Below are 23,080 nucleotides of genomic sequence, written 5' to 3'. Positions count from 1 at the left end.
TTATGACTGCTTCTAATTATGTTGGTATAGTAAATATAATAGTAGTTAGTATAATAGTAGTATAATAGTAGTTAATGTTTATTTATTCATACATTGACAATGTTTCATATTACTTATTGGTGGATGACTTCTTTGCTTTGGGAGAAACTGAGTTTCACTTTGAGCTGTAGGGCCACGCGTCCTGCTTAGCCCTATCTGAGCTTCAGCTCCGATCCTGTGGCTTGCTGAAGCGTTCTTGTGGTGTCCCTCCCCACTACCTGCCTGAACCCATGCCAGACCCCACCCCACCGCACCCCACTGCTCTCCACCTGCCCCTGCCAAGCCCTGACACTGCCACACGTCAGATCAATGACACAGCAGAGCATTTCTTGCAGAAGGTTCCACACACAACATTGCTGGTATACCTCTCCAGTGGGTCCGACACCTCCTAAGAAATGCCGGTCTGTCTTCTGCCTCTTGTGTGTGCGGTTAGGAGGCATATTCCACACACCTGGGTCAGAACACTGGCAGGTGGCTCAGACACTTCGGTTCCTAATTACTCCCACAGCACGACTGCAGGAATATTCTGGAACACACAGAACAAAGAGGTGCTTTATGATCCTGACAAGCGCTCTGTTTTATGTCTGTCCAGGAGTGGGGCTTGAACACTCCTAAAAAAAACCCCACACGTTTTGTGTAATGGACTGCAGTGCTTGATATCTGCAGTACCCTCCTGGAAACTCCACAAACAGTATCTTTTAATATTGACTCATCTCATAATTGCTGTGCAATCACACTTGGGAAGGAAGGTGAGAGGGAACCAAAGCAAAAAAAAACCTTATGCAATCAAAGAGTCTTTGAGCAAAATCAGGCATCTGTGCAACAGTATAATAACACTGTTTGAGGGGAAGAAGTTGTCCTGGGGACTACACAGAACTTTAAAAGCAATGAAAGGAAACCATAATTACAGCTCCATATAAACGTGTTTTGTTGATTTTCATATTTTAGATTTTTGGTGGTTTTTTTTACATATTTTGTATAATTTTCTCTACTTCACATTATAATTCCTGTGCCAGTGCCTGGGGAAGCAGGTGGATAGTGATATTCTTTACCCACAGGAAGGCTGATATTCAGAGGTTCATAGGTGGCCGGAAGGTAAATACCAAATGGTTATTCTGAACAGGGTTGTGTTTGCTCCTAGACCAGATTTGTGACCTTTTCCTGTTATTAGTGACTGTATTTTCAGGCTTGCTGAAGCCTAAGATCTGAGTTGCTCTTCCTACTTCAAATGTACCTACTAAGAACTCAGAATATGAAGCAAACACCATCAAGCACACAATAATCATGGAGGCCTTTTGATCAGAGACACAGATTAATCCAGCGAGAGCAATGTGACTGACTGTCTGAGTGGGAGAGAGTTCAAGGGCTTTACAGTGAGTGGTGGTTTATGATGCTCGAATCACTTGTGCGTGTTTCAGGTCATCATATCACGATTCTCACACACCTGATTCGTGCAGCTGTGCTGGCATGGCAGAGGCTGTGATTAGTGTGTGCGACCACGGGCGCGCATGTGTGTCAGTGGAGATTTATTCTTTTCTTGTCTACCACATGACTTGCTCTAGCTCTATTTCCCCAGCTGTTGATTCAAAGTTCTGCAAGGTCTCCTGAATTAATTAAAAAGTAGTTTAAGCTTTGGTGATGATGCCTAGTACATTTTTTAAAGAAGACTAGGAATGTGCTCTGTTTACTCCAGTACAAAGAACTGAGTGTATACAGCTGAGTGTAGGGGTAATACAAGGGTTAAGCTTGAGATTAGTTTTGCTAATTGTTGCTAAAGTTTCACGGACAAGATAGTTTTGCTTGCTGTGGTTAAAGGCTGGTTCAGATGGTTGGGGAGTTTTGCTTCTCATGGTGAAAGTCTGAGTGCTTCAGACATCAAGGCTGTCATCGTGTCAAAACAATGTTTGCTGTACAAGAATACCAATCTCTTCAAACTCAGCCCTGCCTGGAGTCATGAAGGCAGTGAACTGAGATGTGTGTGTATGAACGCTTGGGCACACACACACTCGCCCATGCACATACACATACACACCAACTGTATCATATAACTGCTGAAATATGTCATAGTACTGATAGCTGCATTAAGCGCCTGTGGTGTCTCTTCATTTAATTTGAAAAAGTTCCACAGTTTTGCGAGTGTTGAGGGCATTCGGAGTTCAGTTGCCACTGTCTTCGATTCCCAAGTGCTTGGGAATTTCTCCCTGTATGACTCAACAGTGCCCCCCTTCTGGCCTGCGGGAAGACTCTGCGTGCTCCTCCAGAGGTGCGCAGTGCATATAGCACCTCGTCAGTACCAAAGCATTGGCATCGCAGTCTTTGGTGCCAGCCTTGGCGAGCTCGGAGGGGAGCGGTAAGCACCCTTGCTCTGAGTGACACGCTCGTGTAAGTGTGGAATTCAGGAAAGGAGAGAGAGCGACACCTGCTGGCCAAGCATTCTTCCCTGGGGATCAGGACAGTGACTATACCTGTGGCCTCTCAGCTGAAGGAGACAGATTTGTTCTAGGTGATACACTCTTACCCTATGTGACTCACAGCCCAGAGAAATCCACCTGTCTCCTGAATGACTACAACTGGTTCCAATAAGAGACCAAACTATTTCCTTTGTTCAAAAGAGGCTTTGAAAGTTGGGAATACTGGATTCTGAGTATGTCCACAGCATAAAGGAATATGAGTATATTTGACAACTACAGCCACACTTGGCATTGTGTAAACCCTTCAATGAAGCACTGAACTGTCATGTGATATATCTCTGTCTCAGCTGTACGTCACACCTCGGTAATGTTCGAGTGAATTGTGTCATCTGAGACATGCATCCTTGGAGAATCAAAGTCATGGCCTGCAAATGTCCTCGGTGCCACCCTCGAGGATCCACAGTTTGCAATGATTAAGTGTGTGATTGTCAAATCCATCCACATTCCTTCCTCCTCAGTGAGCTTTGGCTCTGCACACACTCCACAGTGACATTCCTGGCTTTCCAAAGCGTCGGAAGGCATCCCACGCAGCTTCAGATGCCACAGTGTGGGAGAGGAACGACTTCTGTAACAGATAACAACCTTTGGCAGCTGTTGTTTTACATGGTCTCAGGGAAAGGCTGGAGGGAGAGGAGAAAAAAGAATCCCAATTACAAAACCATAAATCACTTCAACCTGTTTTAACCTCCGAAATCGGAACGCCGCTGATTTATGCCGACGCGATTGCCAGCAGAGAGTATCAAAGCTATTAAACTACCCAGGCAGCAGCCTCAAAGTCTTGCCACAAAATGCACACTTCATATCCAATGAATAACATCCCACAATGGAGCATTTAATCCCACTCCACGGGGAGGAACCGGCGAGAGACGCATCAAAACGTCAGGGGCTTCCAGGGGCGGCGGACCCCTGACGACCACGCACTCCACATCAGGGCCAAACATGCGGGAGCATTCCCGACATAAGTGTCTTTTTGGTCTTGCTTTTCTGCAGGCCCTGCACATCAGCGCCGCCGCCCCCTCCTGGTTCAAGCCCAGCAGAGCCATAAAACAAACAAAAATGCACACGCTTCTCCTGGAGCTGCTCACATTTTCTCAGTTAGCGTTTCTCCAATCACCATTCCACTATATTTCACTAAGTAACATAGCACTGGCTTTTTTGTTAATTAGGTCGGGTGCATAAAACCAAGGACGCTGTAATTGCAGCAAGCTTGGCACTTACAGTAAAAGGCTGGAGTCTCGACTCCTTTGATTGGTTCTAATTTATTTTTTAGCACAGGAGAGCCAAAACACAGCACAGACAACCTGATAGGCCTCTTTTTTGTGCTACGATGCGCTTTCTAATTAATTAATTAAAAGTTACGATCAAACATGAATTTTGGTCACATAACACTTTGGGAGGATACACCGGAACAGCAAAGTCACATCACTAATACTTTATAACAGATACATATAGATGTGTACACTTGATAAAAGACACTTTTGTGAACTTTCCACTTTGCAGTTAAAGAGCAATTTTACAGGAACCATCGGTGTAGTATTGTGACTCAGATTTCCCATTCAGGACAGCAACAGAATAAAATTATCCCATAAAGAATAAACACTAAAGATGTTTACTGATCAAACCACGGCCAAGAGTTCTCAGGAAGTCATCCCAGTATGTAAATGCCCCCCATTATTCCGTGCGTGTGTAGGGTAGCATGGATCCAGTCTGCTTGGCTGAAGGAAAATATTGCGGGATAATTTTCCATCCGACCTTGTAGGACCGATCATCGGTGAAGATTATAATGCGGCATGACAGTTTGCACAGCAGCAGTATAGAAATGCGAATTATAGTGGCGGGAAGACGGCGGGCAGGTTTCTGACGCTAGCCAGGCAGGGTATGCGCTAACGAGCGCCCTCTCTCCCCTCCCGCTGAGCTGAGCAGAAATGACAGAACGCTCATCCGTGAAATGCAGATATCTCAAGCACGCTGGATGTGGACCTTTCTGTGGAAGGGTTTCGAGTGGACTGAATTGGGTGGAACGCAGGCGGCGTAATCAGGTGCGCGCCACGTCGCCGAGGGGGAGCGCTGCAGATGCTTTCCCAAGCATATTTATGAGTGATTGTGGGACTGAGAACCTGCACGCTGACTCTGGCGGCTTTAAGAGCTTTTAATTATGCCTCTCTATTGCAAATGCCCAAACTAGAAAGGATTTATATTGGTGAATTGTGCCCCATTTTGCATGAGAGAAGCAGTTAAGAGCTCCAGATATAACAGTGATTGTGTTTAATCGTATTTGGTAACCATACTAAGGTTCCAAACAACTTCAAGCCAGCAGGGAGTGCTTACACGCACATGCACACACGCAATCCATTCTTTAACCTTCAGTTTATCAGCTCCTTAAATTGTTCACCCCCTTTTTGTATCCCATTGCCTGAAAAAGTGGGCTTTCAAACCGGACCTGCCAAGATGGGTCCATGTGGGTTTAACTCCTCAGAGAGGCTACTGATAGATGGAGCTCCGGTGAGCTTCAGAGGTGTCCTCTGGGAACAACTCCATTCCTGCACTGAGGAAGCTGCCCCCCACTGGGAATACAGCAATACCGGCAGTCCTGCCTTTTTTGCTTCCAATAAATTCCCGCCTGTCGAGCCACCACGGATACCTCACCAGATGTCATCTCTCCGCGTTACAGCTCATGCATTATGAACGTGAGCGTGCACCCACTTTTTTCTTTCTTTTCTTTTTTCGGAAAATTCACACGTGCTGGCCAAGGGACACGCTCAGGAAACAGCTGGAGCGGATTATTGAGCTATCAGGCTTTCGAAGAGGATAAAGTCATCCTGGGCCGAACGTGTGACAGGGAGGGGATGCGTGGGTGTGCGGTGTCTGCCCTCCCCCATTCCATTTGTTCTCGGAATTCAAAGCTTTGATTTATATAACCATCCCGCAGAGCTTTGCTGGGACTTCCCGATCTGAAGAAAACTAGCTAGGTTGCAAGAGGCAATATTCCGGCACAGTAGTGTAAGGAATGTTGGGGTACGGAGCTGTTCTCCTCATTTCTTTTCCTTGCACTATGTCCTTTGCAGTAGCCTAGCTCCTGTTCACACTGCACGTGCTGTAGAAGCCAAACTGATTTGCCTGCATCCTGTTATAACAGCAAAGTAATGGTAATACAGTTAGACAAGGCTGATTACAATATGAGTCATGTACAAATTACCCCAGAAATGTTGTGCATATAAAATGAATGGGATATATTAATATATTTTTAAAAAATGTAGTTCTAGGTCAGAACACTTCAGTCTCCAACTCCACGAATGGTGTAAACGTCTCTTCCCAACTTTGTTAATTCCTAGTATTTTCTTTACTTTAATTTGAACATAAAACAACATCTTAATCATAAAGTTGATACTTATAAAGAAAAGCCTTGACTTTCCAAGGACAGACGGGGGAAAGAACTTGTGCTTCAGATTTTCTGTTTGTCCCATTAATATTTATGAGAAAGCAGGAGGAGGAAAAGTCTCGGCACAAGCAGAAAAGTTTGCCAAAGTACACACTGTCTATCAGGCCAGTAATGTAATTAGTCCTGTGCAGACAGTGAGAGGTCTTCATTCCATTACCCTGACTGGCACGAGCTCAGAGCAGAGCTGAGGGTCCGGTGATGACCGCGGCTCAGGCACAAGGGCCCTGCTGACGTGTGGTTATAAGTAACGCAACCACTACAGCCCCAGCCTCTGAGATGATCAAACACAGGGCTCTGCTGAGATCAGCCACAGGGTGTGTGTGTGTGGGTGTGTGTGTGTGTGTGTGTGTGTGTGTGTGTGTGTGTGTGTCTGAGAGAGTAGGGAAAATAGATCAAGAAAGATCTCAACGCATGAAGAGGTCAGTGAGATTCTGCTCAGGCAAGAGATGCCTTCAAGTGGTGCTAAGCTGGAGTAAGACATACTGCAGGTGACATGTGCCCCCCCCCCCCTTCTGCAGGATCCCCACCCCACCCCCCACGTGCACAAAACCTGCTCGCTAACAGCTGTAGAGCTAAAAGCTTTTAATCCACCCCTCTGGAGACGAGTCCCGAACTGAGAGAGACCACTGAAGAATTTTACTGGTAAATAACCCTCCTCCCCATGCTGCTTGACATACAGTAGCATACAGGGTAGCACAGTCAGAGTAACACAAGTCTCAGGCCTGTAGGTGAGAGTAATTGTAGCTCTATCCATGTTGGTGAGTCTTTGCAACCATCATTTTTATTAATTGAGAGTATTTCAGTCACTGTGAAGGATCAGGCATGACCATCGAATATACTGTAGTACTAACAAGATCAGAATCTGAAGCACATCTCTCCAACTTGCTGTGATAGGCTCAGAACACTGTGCCAGAATGCACAGAGATTAAAGTTGATTATTGTGAATGCTCCGCTACATCCGCATGCTAATTGTTTCATTTGTACCACCTGTCAAAGGCAATTTCCTCTTCCTCTACATCTAATCAAACTGCACTAGGAGCGCGCATTCTGCCCTGCTGTGCATAATCACATTAATCCCTCCCCCCACCCCATCTCAGCCAGGAAAGCAGGCTGCTCTTGCCAAAGCCGCTGGGGCCCGTGACTTTACGATCATCCCTTCACCACGCCACATTATGCGCATGTTTTTCACTCAACTTAAAACTACACCAAACTTACACTACCTTGTGGGAATTCTGTTGTTGACAGTGCAACAAGCTTCTGGACCCCTTCTAAATTATTGATGGCCCTTTTGATTCATTTCAAAACCGTTTAATGACGCTCTGCATCAACAGCATCCTCCACCGCCCCCGACCTCCACAGGCTCGATTTGCTGACGAGTCAGAATGTTTTGGATCAGAATCCGTTCTTTCAGCTTCTGACTGTCAAGGCTACCTGGTGGAAGACTGTAAGGTCAATAAAGCGTGCTAAGAGAATATAGTCTCTCCTTTCTCACCGCCCCTCTTTCAAAGATTTCTGGCCAAATGAAGTTCAGCAATGTGCTGTTAGATGTGCCCTGAAAGGGAATGAGACTATGACAAGTGCTCGTGTCCAGGCCAGGGACTTAAGCAAGGGAGGGTGCTGTGGGGCGGGGTCTAATGATTCCTGCTGACGTCTACTGTTTCCTAGCTTACCATCATTTACTTCTCTGTCAAAGCCTCCAATGGAATTGTCTTCAGTATGGCACAGAGACAGGCCCAGAAATGTCTCCTCGTGGCTCTGTTAGCATTTCCTCCTCACTACCTAAGTTAGCAGTCCCGTAGTTTTTTTCACTGACAGTTGCTAAATTCCCACTTGAGTGGCCAAGCAGAAAACAACCTTGGGTCAGTGTACTGATTATTACACATGAACTTGGTGAATAAGTACTGCTCTCCACTGGAGAATAATTCATAATCAGCTTTTTTTAAATTCTTTTAATAATTTAAGTCTTTTTTTTATTTGTTATTTCTTTTTTATTATACTTAATCAGAATCTTGTGAGCAACAAAACCAAAAATATATTACCCTGGTTTTCTTAGCATATATATATATACACACCACAATCACACACATACAAAATCAATCACACACACACACACACACACACACACACACATACACACACACACACACACAATGCCTAGACAGCCCATCAATGGTAACCTATTTATCTAGGCAGTAAATGTTTATTTGCATGTAAAACACTTTACAGCACATAAATAAACACAACAATACAACAGAACATTAACAAAACATTAATTAAAAAAAAAATTAGTCCAACCAATTGTGTTTTGCAATGGAAAGTACAGGTAGGGGTTGCACTCTGCTGGGGTTCTGCCTGCCAGATCTACAGTCCTGCCCCTTTTGACTTTCAGCGTGATAATGACATCCAACACATTGCGACACAATTAAAAACCTACTAAAACACAGTCTGTCTGCTCACACAAGGGTCAAAACACGCAGAGCCCCTCGCTGTGGGATGGCGTGTGCTGAGGAAAAGGGCGACTATAAAAAACCCGGCAAAGTCAGCAGCTTGGAAGGATTTATCACAGTGCTACATTTTTGTTTAAGAAAACAAACAGTAAATGCTTAGTAAATACTGTGCTGATACACAGCTTCTTGGCTGTGTAAAATTGTAAGACTTTTGCACAGAATGTATGTTGCAGTATTAGAAAGAACTTAATCTGCCATAGGAGTCTGTTAAATAAAACAATCTTTGTAGACACCCATACAGAGCTGTTCTCTAAAAGTGGTCACTTCTATTCCGGCTCATAAAAGCCAGCGTTGGTGACTGCTTCCGGGGTGTGTCATTGGCCTGACATTCAGTGGCTCAGATGAATGCTCTCAGCTGATTAAAAAGATTTCAAATGGTCCTCAGAGCAGTCAGATTATTTCCAAGAAGCCTCACAGAAGGGAGGGCTCTGCTTTAGGTCCCTGGAATTGCCATCTAACTCTATTCTACAACTAAAAATGGGAAAATATTATGCCTGGTCTAGGTGAATGAGGAGGTGCCACATAAAATTAACTTGAATATAATTTTCCTGTTTATTAATGTATTAATTTATTAATTTATTGAATCATTAATTTATCCATTTCACATTAATTTTAAATGACCAGAATGACATGAGGAGACAGAAGTTACCATAGACCAATCGTCTACATTTTCTACATTGAGTAGGACATGACCCCAAGCAGAACCAGATGACCCAGAAGACGGATGAATGACCTGCCAAGACTCTCAGTGCTTAGAGCTCATTGGGGGTGGCCTCTGTTATGACAGGGGAAAACCATGAAGGCTGAACTCTGTTCCCCCATCTCTGTAGGTGAGTGGGGTCGATATGAGAACTAGCTACACTGGCCTCAATCTACTCTCCATTTTCCGTCTTAATGAGCTTCTCACATAGATCAAATGAAAATAAGTTGTAAATGGTGTCACAGTCTGTGTGCAATTGTTTGTGTGTGTATGTGTGTGTGTGTGTGTGTGTGTGTGTGTGTGTGTGCGTGTGTGTGTGTGTGTGTGTGTGTGTGTATAATAGTATTCTTGGGTCATGGGGACAGGATGTCGACAGTGAGTGTCATTAAGTCTACCCAGGCTGATGCTCTCAGTCCACGATACCTGACTGCACCTACCTCCTCCTGGTTTTGCTGCTCGAACAGGCATCCTGCATCTCCTCAGTCGTACGGCCAGGCGGAACAAAGCGCTTCCAGACCATCCAGATGTGGTTCTGGTGTCCAACCAGAGGTCATTCTAAAGTTCCACAGCCGCACTCGGCCCCAAGCTGTGCTCATGGGCTGGGTGAGGACAAATGGCTCCTCATGCCCTTGTAGGGAAAATGAACAGAGAGTCCACATGGACTTCACACCATCCGCCCGGTGACAGAGCATGCCAGTGAGATCTGAGTGGGTGAGTGCAGGTCTCTGCCACCCCACCCCCCCCCACCCCCACAGGCAATCTTACCCACTTTTTCCCTCTCTCTCACTATCTGTTCCCTCTCTCTCACTATATGTTTCCCTCTCTCTCCTGCTGTTCTCTCTCTGTCTATCGTCCTCTCTCTCTCTCTCTCTCTCTCTCTCTCTGTCATTCTAAATGGGCATCTAACTGCAGCCGGCCCCTGCTACACATGCAAATAGCTGTCAAACCGCCACTGTGTGCAACAGCACAACGGCCGCTGGGAATGAATTCAGGTTATGCATTTCACAGCTATTGTTATGCATATGCTGAGTGAGCCGCTCTGAGCTCTTCAAAGGTTACAAAGCACTGAAAAACAATCTGTACTGAGAAAGGGGCAATGAGCAAAACAAAAAAGCAGACAGCATGCCGCAAATCGTACGACACACGTAACGCGGGAACATGCTACCACCTTCCAGTGATTATCACTGTGCTGCCATGGATGCGGAAGGGCCGGTCCAGAATGATAACTACACCACCCATGGCATCAGACACATACATAAGTATTTGTGGCAGAGCACAGAGGCATTCCAGAATATTATTACTGCAATATACTGGAGCCTGGTACTATTTATATACTCACGAGGCATTTTATATTCACTGTGGCTAAATTTGCAAACTATGTCAATCTTTTTTCTGTGTGTATTCATAAACATACTTGAAACACAAAATCATTTGCCATTTGTCCACGACACAACCTTTAACATGGGCTTAACAACAATCTCTGCAGTAAAACAAGTCAGTAGCAGGGTTGGTGGTCCTTGCTACATATATATATATATATATATATATATATATATATATATATATATATATATATATATGTATATATGTATGTATATATATATATATATATATATAATATATATATATATATATATATACTATATATATATATATATATATATATATAAACAAGCACCAAAAAACCACATCAAAAACCACAAAACCACAGCAGGTACCTTTATGCTGTAGTCTTCCTCATTCTCACACTACGAAATGCATGACATTTCCGTCCGCTAGGTAGAGGCATGCTGAAGATAAAGAGACCCGCTGACATTCATGCTATTAAAAGGCTAGCGCAGACCTGCCGCTGACCCGCCGCGTCTCCGTGCACTGGCCTGTTGACTATGCATCTCTTTTGAACCGGCGGGATAAATGAAAGGACCGACCGGTGGGATAACGAGAAATTGGAGAGGGAGCGAGCCCCTCTCAGAGCTGCCGATCTCCGTCGGAGGAGAGACATAAAGGTGACATTCTTCTTTCAAAAGACAGAGGAAGGGAGAGGCAGTAGAGATAGTGGTGTGCAGGAGAAGGATTATACCATAATGCTTATCACACAGAGGAAACAGAAACAAAAGAGTTCCCACGTCGAACTTGCTGCTGAGTTATTCTCTAAGTGATGATCTCTGTGAGAGAAAATAGTGCTCAAAATCAAATAATAATAAGCTCAAAATCATATACAAAGTTTGCAAATTACTCTTTGCTCTTGGTTTATTTGTTTGTTTATCTATTTATTTATTTATTTATAGAGACCATTTTTAGGTGAGAAGCTACTTGTATTTAGAAGTTAGTGATTGAGAACACGTCTGGAGAATTTCTAATGAACAGCAACTTTGCTCCTAATGAAATAGAGTGCCTGCAGCTACACTTTCCTGCCCTACCCCAGTGATAGAGCATTAGAACTGGAATCAATTTAATTCTGCATAATTTCCCAGAAATACAGCTGAATGGAAGAGATGCTGAGGGAGATCGCTGGCGGTCAGTGAAGTCCTTTAACCGGCAAACAACAGGAAATTTAGAACGGAGAAAGGAAAGTGTTAGTGGGAGGTGTGTTCCGTCCACCCCCTGCGCCTTCTGCATACTGTAGGAAGCACAGGAAAGTATTCATGTAATTATGTGCTGTTTATATCAGCGACTTTTAAAAAATGCAGATATATAAGACTTCTTATGAAATGAGGTCTTTGTGACCGGTGACCTGTGAGCTCTTGTGTTTCCTGTGAGCAGGGAGAGTCAGACATCTTTTTAGCAGATTTTTCCCCTGCTGCTTCTCTTTTTCTGGCAGTATGGGGGGTTTTTTCAATCAGAAACATTTTTCATTTTTTTTCCTGATATTTCTCATTTTTTTCCTGCCTCTTTATTCTAAAAAGTGAGCTGGACTTATGCTTCAAAGTGCAACTTCAAACGCCTCAAAGTTTCCCTTTCACATCAAATCCACACGGCAGGCCCCCTTCTCTTGAATGGAGCCACACGCATTCTCCGATCTACGTTGGCGCCTCTCGCCAAAAACAATGAGTCAACACTCCGCCAAACCCTTCAGCCGTGAAGTCAGTCTTCTGGAGGAAAACGAACATGCTGATGCAAGAGGTGTGCATCGTGTGGACTCGTGGGGTAAAGGGGGACTGGGTAGTGGTTCATCCTCCAAGCCTAGAGTTTTCGCTCCGGCTCCCCAAGAACAACGGCAGTAATTCCACCAGCTGTCCAGACTGTCACTCCTATAATCAGAAGCTGCCACGCTTCAAGCCTCAGAGAGGCTGCTCTCCGGAACGTTCCGCCTTCAAGCTCCATTAGCCGTCCCAATGCCGCTCGCCTCTCTCCAGAGCCATGTCCTTGAAATCAGAGGATATATAGGAAACAGGGAAGTGTTCCTGACTGAGTGGGTTGAAGGCAGGAGATAGGGAAGCTTTTCTGAGCTTTCATTGGGTCCGAATGCAGGCCTGCTGCTCCTCTGCTCACACTTCATGGCTGCAGAGGTTTGAATTAATTCAGTGAGTGGGAACTTGGTTAAACGCCATAGTTCCATTAATGGTCAATGACTCATTCACATAGAAGAAAGGACTTACGACACTTATCTTCCAACATTTGAAAGCCAAGGGGCTCCTGTATGTAGAAAAAGCCTACGAACACTCAAATTATTTCTTTGAAAAATAATGTATAATCTATAAACCATACAAAAGTTCATTTTCAAAGGTTATGTTTTTATGTGGAAACGTATTTCTTTCTTATATTTACATAAGTAGTAAAATAAATGTGTATCTGAATATTACATTTCTATTTACTTATTCATGTCTGTATGAAAAATAATTTAGTATTCACATTAAAGTGGGTACTATGTATAGATACACTATTATCTCATATAAGAATTAATATACACTTGTATCCAGGGCTTGTACCCTGGATATGGATGAAGTGTTTGTAATGTTGCGCGAGTGCCGCAGGGCGTGGAACAGGACTCCCTCAACATTGTGAAACATTTAATGACACAACATGCAACAGTGTATGACACAACATGTAACAGTGTATGACACAACATGTAACGGTGGCACTCACACAATATCAGCAATGAACATAGACACACTTAACACTAACAATAAAGACTGTTACAAACACAGGCTAGACATACATGGACACTGACATATGTTCTGACTGACACACAAACAAAGACCAACGGTGAGGCACGCACTGATGGGGGTTTAAATAGACAGATGCCCAGTAACACTTAACCCCGTACAGGTGCGTGCCTTCACGGGGATGTGGCTACCCCCTGCAGGCAGCAGGCCACATCACGTGACTTCTGGGGGAGAGCATCTCGTGACAGTGTTAAATCTAAGTGACTAAACTGCTAAATTGCTTTTTAGGCTTAGCCTTAATCTGGGTCTAGGAAACTTAAGTCTACAGTACAGCACAAATCATCTATTTCTAAAACTTCACAAAATGGTTCATCAGATATTTAGCTATAATCTAGTTATCATTATTAATTTGCATAATTTATATAATATATAATCAAGTTATCATTATTTGTTTTATCCATTAAAATTAACTATGCTTTTTCTTGACCTTATTTTTTGTTTGCTTTTTCTATTTTGTTTTGAATAATGATTGGTGTTGCACACAGACTAACTCAGAAAACGCAAGTGCACAGTCGCACCAGACACATATGTTTGAGTAGAGCTTCTACTCCTCAGGAAGCCATGGAGACTGGAATTGGTATTGCTCAGCTGTGTTTTTCCCGCTGCAACTGCATTTCGAACTATCCGGGGATCCATGGTAGCCTGTTTTCCAAGGCCCTTAAAGTAGCACTTAACATGGAATGCTAATGCTAACTATGAACCAGGGGAAGCAAGCTGACCACATCTGCATGACGCTAGCTACCCTTTACTAGGTTTCATTCATCCTTTCAATGTGAAAATGTATATATAGTGACATTATTTTGACACCTATGATTCATGCTGATAATTATTAACAATTATTAATCATTTGATTTGTTTTGTCACCAGGTTCTTCTAGTTTTGTCATAGTCTTTTCCCAGGTAGACTGTTACTCTGGGAGGATACAGACTAGCACACGCCGCTCAGATGTGCACAAAGCTTGTCTTCTTGAACCTCTGGCCATCGACCAATATTGATCTCCTCAGCACTCTCTGAAAAAGCACCTGGGCCTCTGAAACAAGCCAAGGACTTCAGGACATAGGCATATATGATGAGAAGTTAAAAGCTGCAGCAGAGGGTTCTTTGAGACACAACGATGTCTCCACATATAAGTGCAAGGGGTGTTGAACACAACAATGTAAACTGCAGTCATTTGCATCACATGACACTCTAAGAAGCCCAACTGCTTGGGTAGCCCACTGTTCCATTTGCTGAGCTTGCTCCAATCTGGTGCCCCATGTGTGGCGACACTAAGGTCAGTATCAGTACATTTCTTGTTCTTTGTTCCTCAGATGTTATATTCATGAAGCTGTCTGGTTCTTAGACCGTCCTATGCCGCCACATGATGAAACCTGCATGGCAAACACGTACATGGGACTCGGCAGGCTCGCTCCAGTAGATGAGGGATGTCAGCTTTTGAAGTATGAAGCGCCTGTGAGAATGTGGCCCCTGTCTTCCTCAGGGAGCATTTCTGAGGGGAGTCGCGGAAACGGGAGTGCAAGGAGCAAGGAGGCGCGACGCCACTAACAGATCGCCTTAATGTACTCCAGATGTTTATGCTCGGATGCCCGCCCCACGTGTGGCACGGAATGCCGCCATGTCGTTTGGGTAATTCCTTTCAGATGTGTAACAATCATGATTCCAGACTCTTGGTGACATAGCCGTAAGGGTATGCCAGCTTTTTCTGACCAATCAATGGAACCGTCGCTTTGGCTCTGAAAGACCTGCAACAGAGCCCACCCCCCCACCCAGGCGTCACACCCTGCCACCAGGAGGACAGGGGGGTAGGATAGGCCTACTCTAATGAAATGCGCCCCCCCCTGCTAGTGCTTGACTCTGCCCTATGCTAGACCTACATCTGTAAATAGCTTGCAGCAATCAAACCAGTGTTATCATGTTTTCTAGGCAGCCTCACACGAGCCCAGAGGAAGGGTGCATCTGGTGATGCACATTTATTCTGTCCCCTGGATGAGGCTTCCACAAAGCAGGGATGCCTAATAAGGCTTATACCCTCCCCCCCCCCAAGAACCAGAGGCAAGACATTGTCATGCTCTGCTCTCTCAATCTAGCACAGTATCTTTGCTACTGTGGAGGCAGCATGCATGCAGAGCTCCTTCACACCAGAGCGAAAAGCAAAGGCTGTTGGTTTTGTCCAGCACAGGGGTAGTTCTGGTCTTAATGAGAGTGACTACAGTCACTGCTGAGGATCTTTGTTAAAAGAAGATAATGCTCTTCTACGTGTTACCATTGTAATATCACATATCAGCAACAGAATGACTCAAAAACAAAATTATTGTTTAATAATTTTGTTTGTTGGTTTAGATCCACGAGGAAAACGCTGCATTTTCGAAAATCGTTGACCCCTTTTGATGTGTCGATCTTATCAAAATGGAACGAGCCCCACCCACTTCCAGAGCGCTGGTCAGAGTGAACCTTTCACTTGTGCTCCAGACATACAAGAAGTTGATTCAGCCAAGCCTACCTGCTTATTCCATAGCCCTGAAAAACGCAGAGCTATGGGTCACCAGAGACTCTGGTGTGTTCCAGTAATTTCCTTCACCTCTTAATACTCTCTGTGTATAGACGAACCACAGTGGCTGTACTCGCCCAACCCCTGCAGTAAAGGCTGCCAGCCTGGCTCTCTTTTTTTCCGATTTCTGTGCCTCTCTCCCGACCGCTGTGCCCACAGAGTTCGGGCTGAACTTACTCTCACGTTGTCTCAGGCAAGATGACTGATCCTATTGTTTTGGAGGAGACACAGACTCCTACAACATCACAGGATTAGTCATAATGGTCTGGTCTTATCAGCAAACAAAAGATTTCTGCTGGCAAGACCAGACATGAAGGTATAGTTAGAATAATGAGTCGTCTTTGCTGTTAAGCGCTTTTTTAAAATCTAGAATTACTGATAGTTTCTGTCTCTTATTCTCAGTCTGCTTTGAAAGTTTGATAGAGATCTATAATGCATGTGCAGTGTAATTTCTTTGATTTGAAAGGCAGGGGTGTGTGGGGATATGCATACGCAAAAGACTTAGAATGTTAGTACTGATGGAACAGTATTCACATGCAGAATGAGGAGAGGCCAATTTCTAAAAATGTCTAAAACCATTAAAATCCAATCCAAAGTGTTTATTTTTCTTTCTTTTTTTTTGGTTATTTTTTCTAGTTTTTCAAGCTACAGGAAACTTGTGTGACAATACAAGAATTGAATAAACATCGAAGCTGAAGAATGTATTTTCCCATACAAACTTAATTTAGATATGTTATATAAAGCCCCAAATGAGGAGATTTGTATCAGAGACACTTTTCCATTACTGGCCTGACAACATAAACACATAAAATGCATGGTGATTCTTCAGTCAGTTCACACAACCTTAAAGCAGTCAGACACAGTTTGTTTTTATCTCTGGACACATTTTTTATTTGGGAAAACTCAATAACCCAGGCATATACATCTGTCTGATGATAGGCAAAGCATGATACATCTTGACGTGAGCAAGATGGGAACATGTCAGTCACTGCCTCCACACTGTTGTTACCAACTAATTCATCACAGGCCATTTCAGCTTCTTGAGGAGAGAGAAATTGTGTTTTCCATTGTGCAAATCAAAGGAGTAAGCTCTCTAACCCAGGCACCGCCTGCCAAGCACGTTTGAGTGACAGAGATTGCAGAGGATAAGGTTTCAGACCACAAATTTCCGGGCAGAGACATTTTGCAAATCTCCTTACTACTGAGGCATAAAGAACTGGCTCTGCAGAAGAGTCAACCTGCAGGAAAAAGTTTTGCCCAGCAACCATGCAGGAGAGTTCAGATTCAACTTTCTGCTTAGGGTGCACAGCTCTTTGGAACACATTATTATGGGTCTAGCGGTTAGGTCGCAGATGTTCCACAGTGCCACCACCTAGTTTCAATAAAGTGTTTATCCTTTAAACAGGCCTAAGTGCGTCAGCTAATGCGCCTCGTCATTAAATCTGCCTTTTAAACATTCCAAAGTAGTTCTTGCTAAAGCAAGCCTTGGCTGTAAACAAATGAGGCCCATTTACGGCACTGAATTTAGAAAAAGAACTATTAAGTGTCACGTTGAATTAAACACACGCTCTGCAGAAGCTGCTAGTCAACTCGGCTTCAGGACTCTGTGCCGTGTAAACTGTCGAAATGAAGCGTCTGGTAATGGTGCTATAGATCTCTGCCAGATGCTGCATCACCCTCCAGCAGTCGTGCAATAAAGGGCCCATGGGGTCTGGCAGGGCCGCTTTTGGTGAGTCGGCAGAAGCATGTCCAGTGATGCTCAGCTTAATCATCAGCTTATCCTTTGCCAGGCCCAGGATATTGGAATTCCCCTATCTGATCAGAAAACTTTCTCCTCAAATTTCTGGAGGAGCTCCTGCTTTACCAGGGATCATTAAAAGAGAAAAGACCAGGAGAATTTAAGTGCAATTCTGCCTCAAATCTTCTGGCTCTGGCTATATATAGTGTTTCTTTTCCTTAAGTAATCACCTTACTTTGTAAACCAAATGCCAGTACAACAACCTCAGCATCTTCCATTTACCAAAATTAGGACACCTCCTTTTTTACATCTGTTTACCTCGTTGGCCTCATAATGCTCTTAATGCTGTTCTTTGTTTTATACATAGCATCAAACCGGTGTTATCAGGGACTGCTCCATCAATAAAGAGAGACAATTTTCCAAGCCTGAGACTGAGAGAGACTGGCTCACTGCCCCTCAGGAAGGATTAATACTAGATCATCTCTCCTAAGGAGAAGTGTATAGACGACACAACAAACCACAGTGGCTGTCTCGCCCAACCCCTGCAGTAAAGGCTGCCAGTCTGGCTCCTCTTTTTTCCGATTTCCGTGCCTCTCTCCTGACCACTGTGCCCACAGAGTTCGGGCTGAACTTACTCTCACGTCATCTCAGGCAGAGATGCACCTGTCTGACACTGCTGCTTATCACATACATAGCCATCAAAAGAATAAACACCCACAGACAGACATCACAGATATTACCTTAAGTGAGATTTTATATTCAGACATTACAGTCTTCAAGTGAAAGTGTAGTCATTCTGTAACAGTCTTTATTTATTTAGGTTTATTTGCTCCACTGCTGTTTCTGTGGTTTTGACTGGCATATGATGGTCTGTGCTGCATTGGACTGGAATCAGTAGTAAATGCATTAAAGTAAGTACCACCAAAACACTAATGCCCTATGTAGCCTGTACTTTTTGAACTACTGTCAAACTATATTAGCATTAACATGATATGGTCTGGGGAATGTATACTTTTTTAAGTGATAACACAATTACACAACGCTGGTTCTTCATAACCACAGCAGCACATAATCATACCCTGGATTTTAATTTAGCAGAGATTGAATACTATTGTTGATCACATTTGTCAGTGTTAATTGTTTCAGATGAGTACAGTCTGTTCTTGGATGTCATTGCCAATAATGATCGGAACAACTAGACGACAATTAAAGCCTTGCTGGAAGACCAGCGGCTTGTGTGTTCCTGTGTGTCATACATCACAGTAAGTGAGGCTCCTCCACTGAATAGCTCAACAATGCCAAACTACAAATTCTAATTTAAGACAGACCTTTAAAAAAACAAAAGGAAAAATGTCAGGCTACACACTTTAGATGCTTTTACCACGTCACTAATTGTGTTTTGAACATCCTGATTATCTCTTTTTCTCAAAACCTTGACTGTTCTCACAGAAACTGCTCTAAAATTATTCACAAGAAATATGACCTCTGTTAACTGATTTAGACCTCTTTTTACCCAGCCTTTGGGGGAAGAAGAAGAAGAAGAAGATCACAACAATAACATCAACAACAAAAATAATAATAATAATAATAATTATTATTATTATTATTATAATTATTATTATTATTATCAATATTATTACTATTACAAAAACAGAAAGAAAATATCTAAATGTCTTTTTGGTGTTCTGTGAAAATATTCTTGACCTTTGTACATTCACACTTAGAACACACTGAATCTATGTAGTTTACCACTGAAATATCAATATTGAATGTTTTGATATCAAAATGCTGCCCAACTTCTGCCAAGCACTGACAAAACTATTTGTCAGACCCTCTGAACTTTACACCCAAGTGCAATCCATGTCATTCACCGTTTCTTTTGCAGGAAGAGAGTAGTTGCTAAAAGCATCCATACACATCTGCCTGTCCCCTGGGAGGTGTTACTTTTCATTTGGTGTTCTTTAACGGAGCTCTCTGGTCCGTGCACACCTTCGCAGGCTGCTCTGTGACTGTGCATGCACCATGAAGGCAGGTGCACGTCTGCAGAAGAGTGCGCAACTTGCTCACGTTGCCTCTTGCAAACGCACCTTTCCTCCTGTTCCTTCACAAAGGTGTACACAAAAACAGAGAGCCTGCCAATTTGCCTGACAATTTCCTCTGCACGAAGGTGGCAATTTGTATGCACTATTTTTTTATTTATTTTTTTTGCACACAGGCACAAGAACATTCTCGCACCTTCAACGCAGCTGGGCCCACAGCCCCCGCATCCAGAGTTCCTTGACAAGGTAATCAGTGGGTGACGCAGTCTCATATAAGCCTGCACAGAACAGTATTAATACAGCAAGTCGTGTTCAAGGTTATTGCGCCTGCTACGGACCTGCTCCTTCGCACTTTCTTCTGGAGCTGAGAAAGACAGGATATGAGTCTATCCCTCTCCTCCCTTCTCATCTCCAGAGTAATACAACTATATGCCATATCATAAATCCGGAGAGGGCAGTGGAATCAGGCCCTACAGCTTTGAGGAATTTTTCAGACAGTGTTCTCCGAATGGGTTCACTCTGAACACTGTGTCTGTACCATAGAGTATGTTTCTGCTCTCGCAAACAGTCCCGGAATTGTTCAGAGCACTGCTATAACAAGCAATCCCTGCACATTCATAGCTCATAGATGTATAGGGCATTAATATAACTGTGAGTGTCCAGGTAACTTCTCCTGTTCATTTGATGTTTTGCTTTGGTTTGAAATGTATGACAGTGTATGATAGTGATCATGCAAAACATTATAACATAAACATACCATGAGCTCAATTTTCAAAGGTACATCAACTGTTTTTGCTGTGCAATGCTAGTTTAAAAAATGAAAGGAAGTTGATTTAATGAGGCACTTTTTCCAGACATTAATTATTCTGACATTATATGCAAAATAATATATTTTACCATAGTAAATTGTTTTTTAACTTTGTTCCTATAGTGAAATGGAGGTACCAAGAATGTTTTGTATAAACGACATTATAATGTACCATTAATGTAAAGGGCTGGGTATAGTTAATCTCCAGTTCCTCATATGACAATTAAATTTATGTGCCACAAAGCAGAGCATGGTTAAAGGACACTGAATGCTATATCTCTATAATTACATACTCTATGTCTTTGCTTTTAAATGGCTAGCAGGCACAATTGCCTAGAAAAGCCTTTGAAAGCACTAAGAAACAGACCAATTATACGTGAGTTAATTGGCCAATGCAAACCCAAGGCCCACGGCACATTACCCATATACCCCAACCTTCTCTGCTGAAGCACAGAAGCGGGCTTGCTCCCTACTAACCTCTTTTTAATATAACGCTGAACAAAGACTACACATCTTCCCATTATCCCAGTGTGAACTTTCTGGTATGATTGTCACTGGGTGTAGATACTGCTGTTCAGATTTGAGCATCCGACGGCATGATAGCATCACGGCAGACGCTGCGTCTGCACCTTCCTCCGTTACCTGCTGTTTCTAAAACTCAACCCTCTCATTGCATTCTCATACATCCTAAAGGCATAAGCTGCAAGACAGCCACACGCTGGGGTGACTGTACCCTGTAGAGAGGGCTCCACCAAGGTAGTTAAGTAGATGTTGATAATGATAGTGCTTGATATTTCATGGTAGATGTTTCCTCACCAAATTCTTTTATTCTTATTGGTCACCTGATATAAATGAGGTGTTAAAGCTATTCAGACATTGAGATATTACATGCTAATATGACCTTACAAAGTAGTGAGAGCTATTTTAATAGGCTGAATAATTATCAGCCACAACTGATTTATTGTGCATCTGAGAGGTGATTTAAAAAAAAGTTTAACCAAAGTGCCGGTGGTTCTAACAAAGGGGTTTCACTGCTTTGGTTTAGCATCTTGCCTAAATGCCGGCCAGAGTACGTTACCATGGTCACGGACTTTGGTTCAACACATTCAGCATGGGCCCTCTTTATTTGTAGGAGCACACCCATAGAGATACCACATTCCATTCATCCTGAGCCGAAGGCCGAGTTCTGGAACTGAGCGACACCCAGGCTCGCCCACACTCCAGACTCCACAGTGAGATGTCCAAAGTAAACCTCAATGACCTTTATGGGATTTGAAATACCAGGGGTCTCATTATCAACCTGTAAGAGACAGAAAGAGAGAGCTTTCAAATAATTCTCCTAATCTTCTCACCTCATAAGTATATGTCAGTATGTATATCTAATTAAATACAGACACACCTTATGCCAGCATTAGAGGTTTCTGCATTATGAATTTACTATTAGGGAAAATATGCATTACACAAACCAAAGTGCTAAAACGAGAACATGCGTAGTGGTGCAGCATGCACTTTGGCAACATTCCTTATGTAACAAAGACGCTGTCGCAAACCCATTTTGTTTATACTGCCTCAGGTCGTACGACATGATGAAGCTTGAAACTGGGACATGGTTCTCACCACTGAGAGACAAGTAACTTAGGGCTGTAGCAGCTATTTGTGAGGAAATGAATAAACAGATGCTAATGAGTAAGCCACATGATCCTTACTGCTGTGAATGGCATCAGATGTCTGTAAGATGTTCAATAAAAAGTCCCTTGAGGTGCAGTAGAATGTACTGGAACTGATGGGCTTTGTGGTAAACTGTGGTACCCAGAAATACCACACAGCTAACCTACTAGTCTCCAAGTAGAGTCTCCTGATGCAAGATCTTGTGGTTTTAAACCAAACATTTTGGGTTTGCAGGCTACAGTGCACTATAATGTGAAAAGCTGTATATGGGAATCTCTGTATATTGCAAGCACCTCTTCCATTAAAACACATAGAACGCTGAGGTCAACAAAGTCCACAACATGAAAATGGGCAATAACAAATCAGTTTATGGGACCTTATGTCACCATTTTCCCCTCTTTCGGCAGTTTTGTGTGAATATTTTCGCAGTAATGTTGTGTGAGCTGCAGATGATATACGATTATGGTCGAGATTCTTTAAGACAGCACCTGAGAGTAGAGTCAAAATTCAGGACTTCAGATTTTTATGGCCAAACAGGAACTTCTCTACAGAGAGAAGCTGCAGCAATTTCCACAAAAGATCCCAGTTATTCTCTTGCATAAATATTCATTAAAGACATGCACGCACACACATACACACACAGGGCGAGTGAATCACCAATCTTGCCTTGATGAGGTCACGTTATTCAAACAGCAAACGGAGGACAGCCGTTCTCGGCACTGCGGGTAGATGTGTGGCTGAGATAGGGGGTGGGGAGTGGGGGGTGCAGGATTTTCCGAGGTGGAAGATTTCTACGCTCCTGTCATCTCTGAGGTGGAAGATTTCCATGCTCCTGACAACGAATGAAGAGCAATATGCTTTTTCTGGCCACCGGCCAGCGAGGGACGCCCAGGGAAACAACATGTGTATGCAGACGAGATGAATGCAGTGACATGATGCAGAGTCTCTGTGGCCCAT

The sequence above is a fragment of the Electrophorus electricus genome, chromosome 8 (genome assembly GCF_013358815.1).
Source record: "Electrophorus electricus isolate fEleEle1 chromosome 8, fEleEle1.pri, whole genome shotgun sequence".
Lineage (NCBI taxonomy): Eukaryota > Metazoa > Chordata > Actinopteri > Gymnotiformes > Gymnotidae > Electrophorus > Electrophorus electricus.
This window is presented reverse-complemented; position numbering follows the sequence as displayed.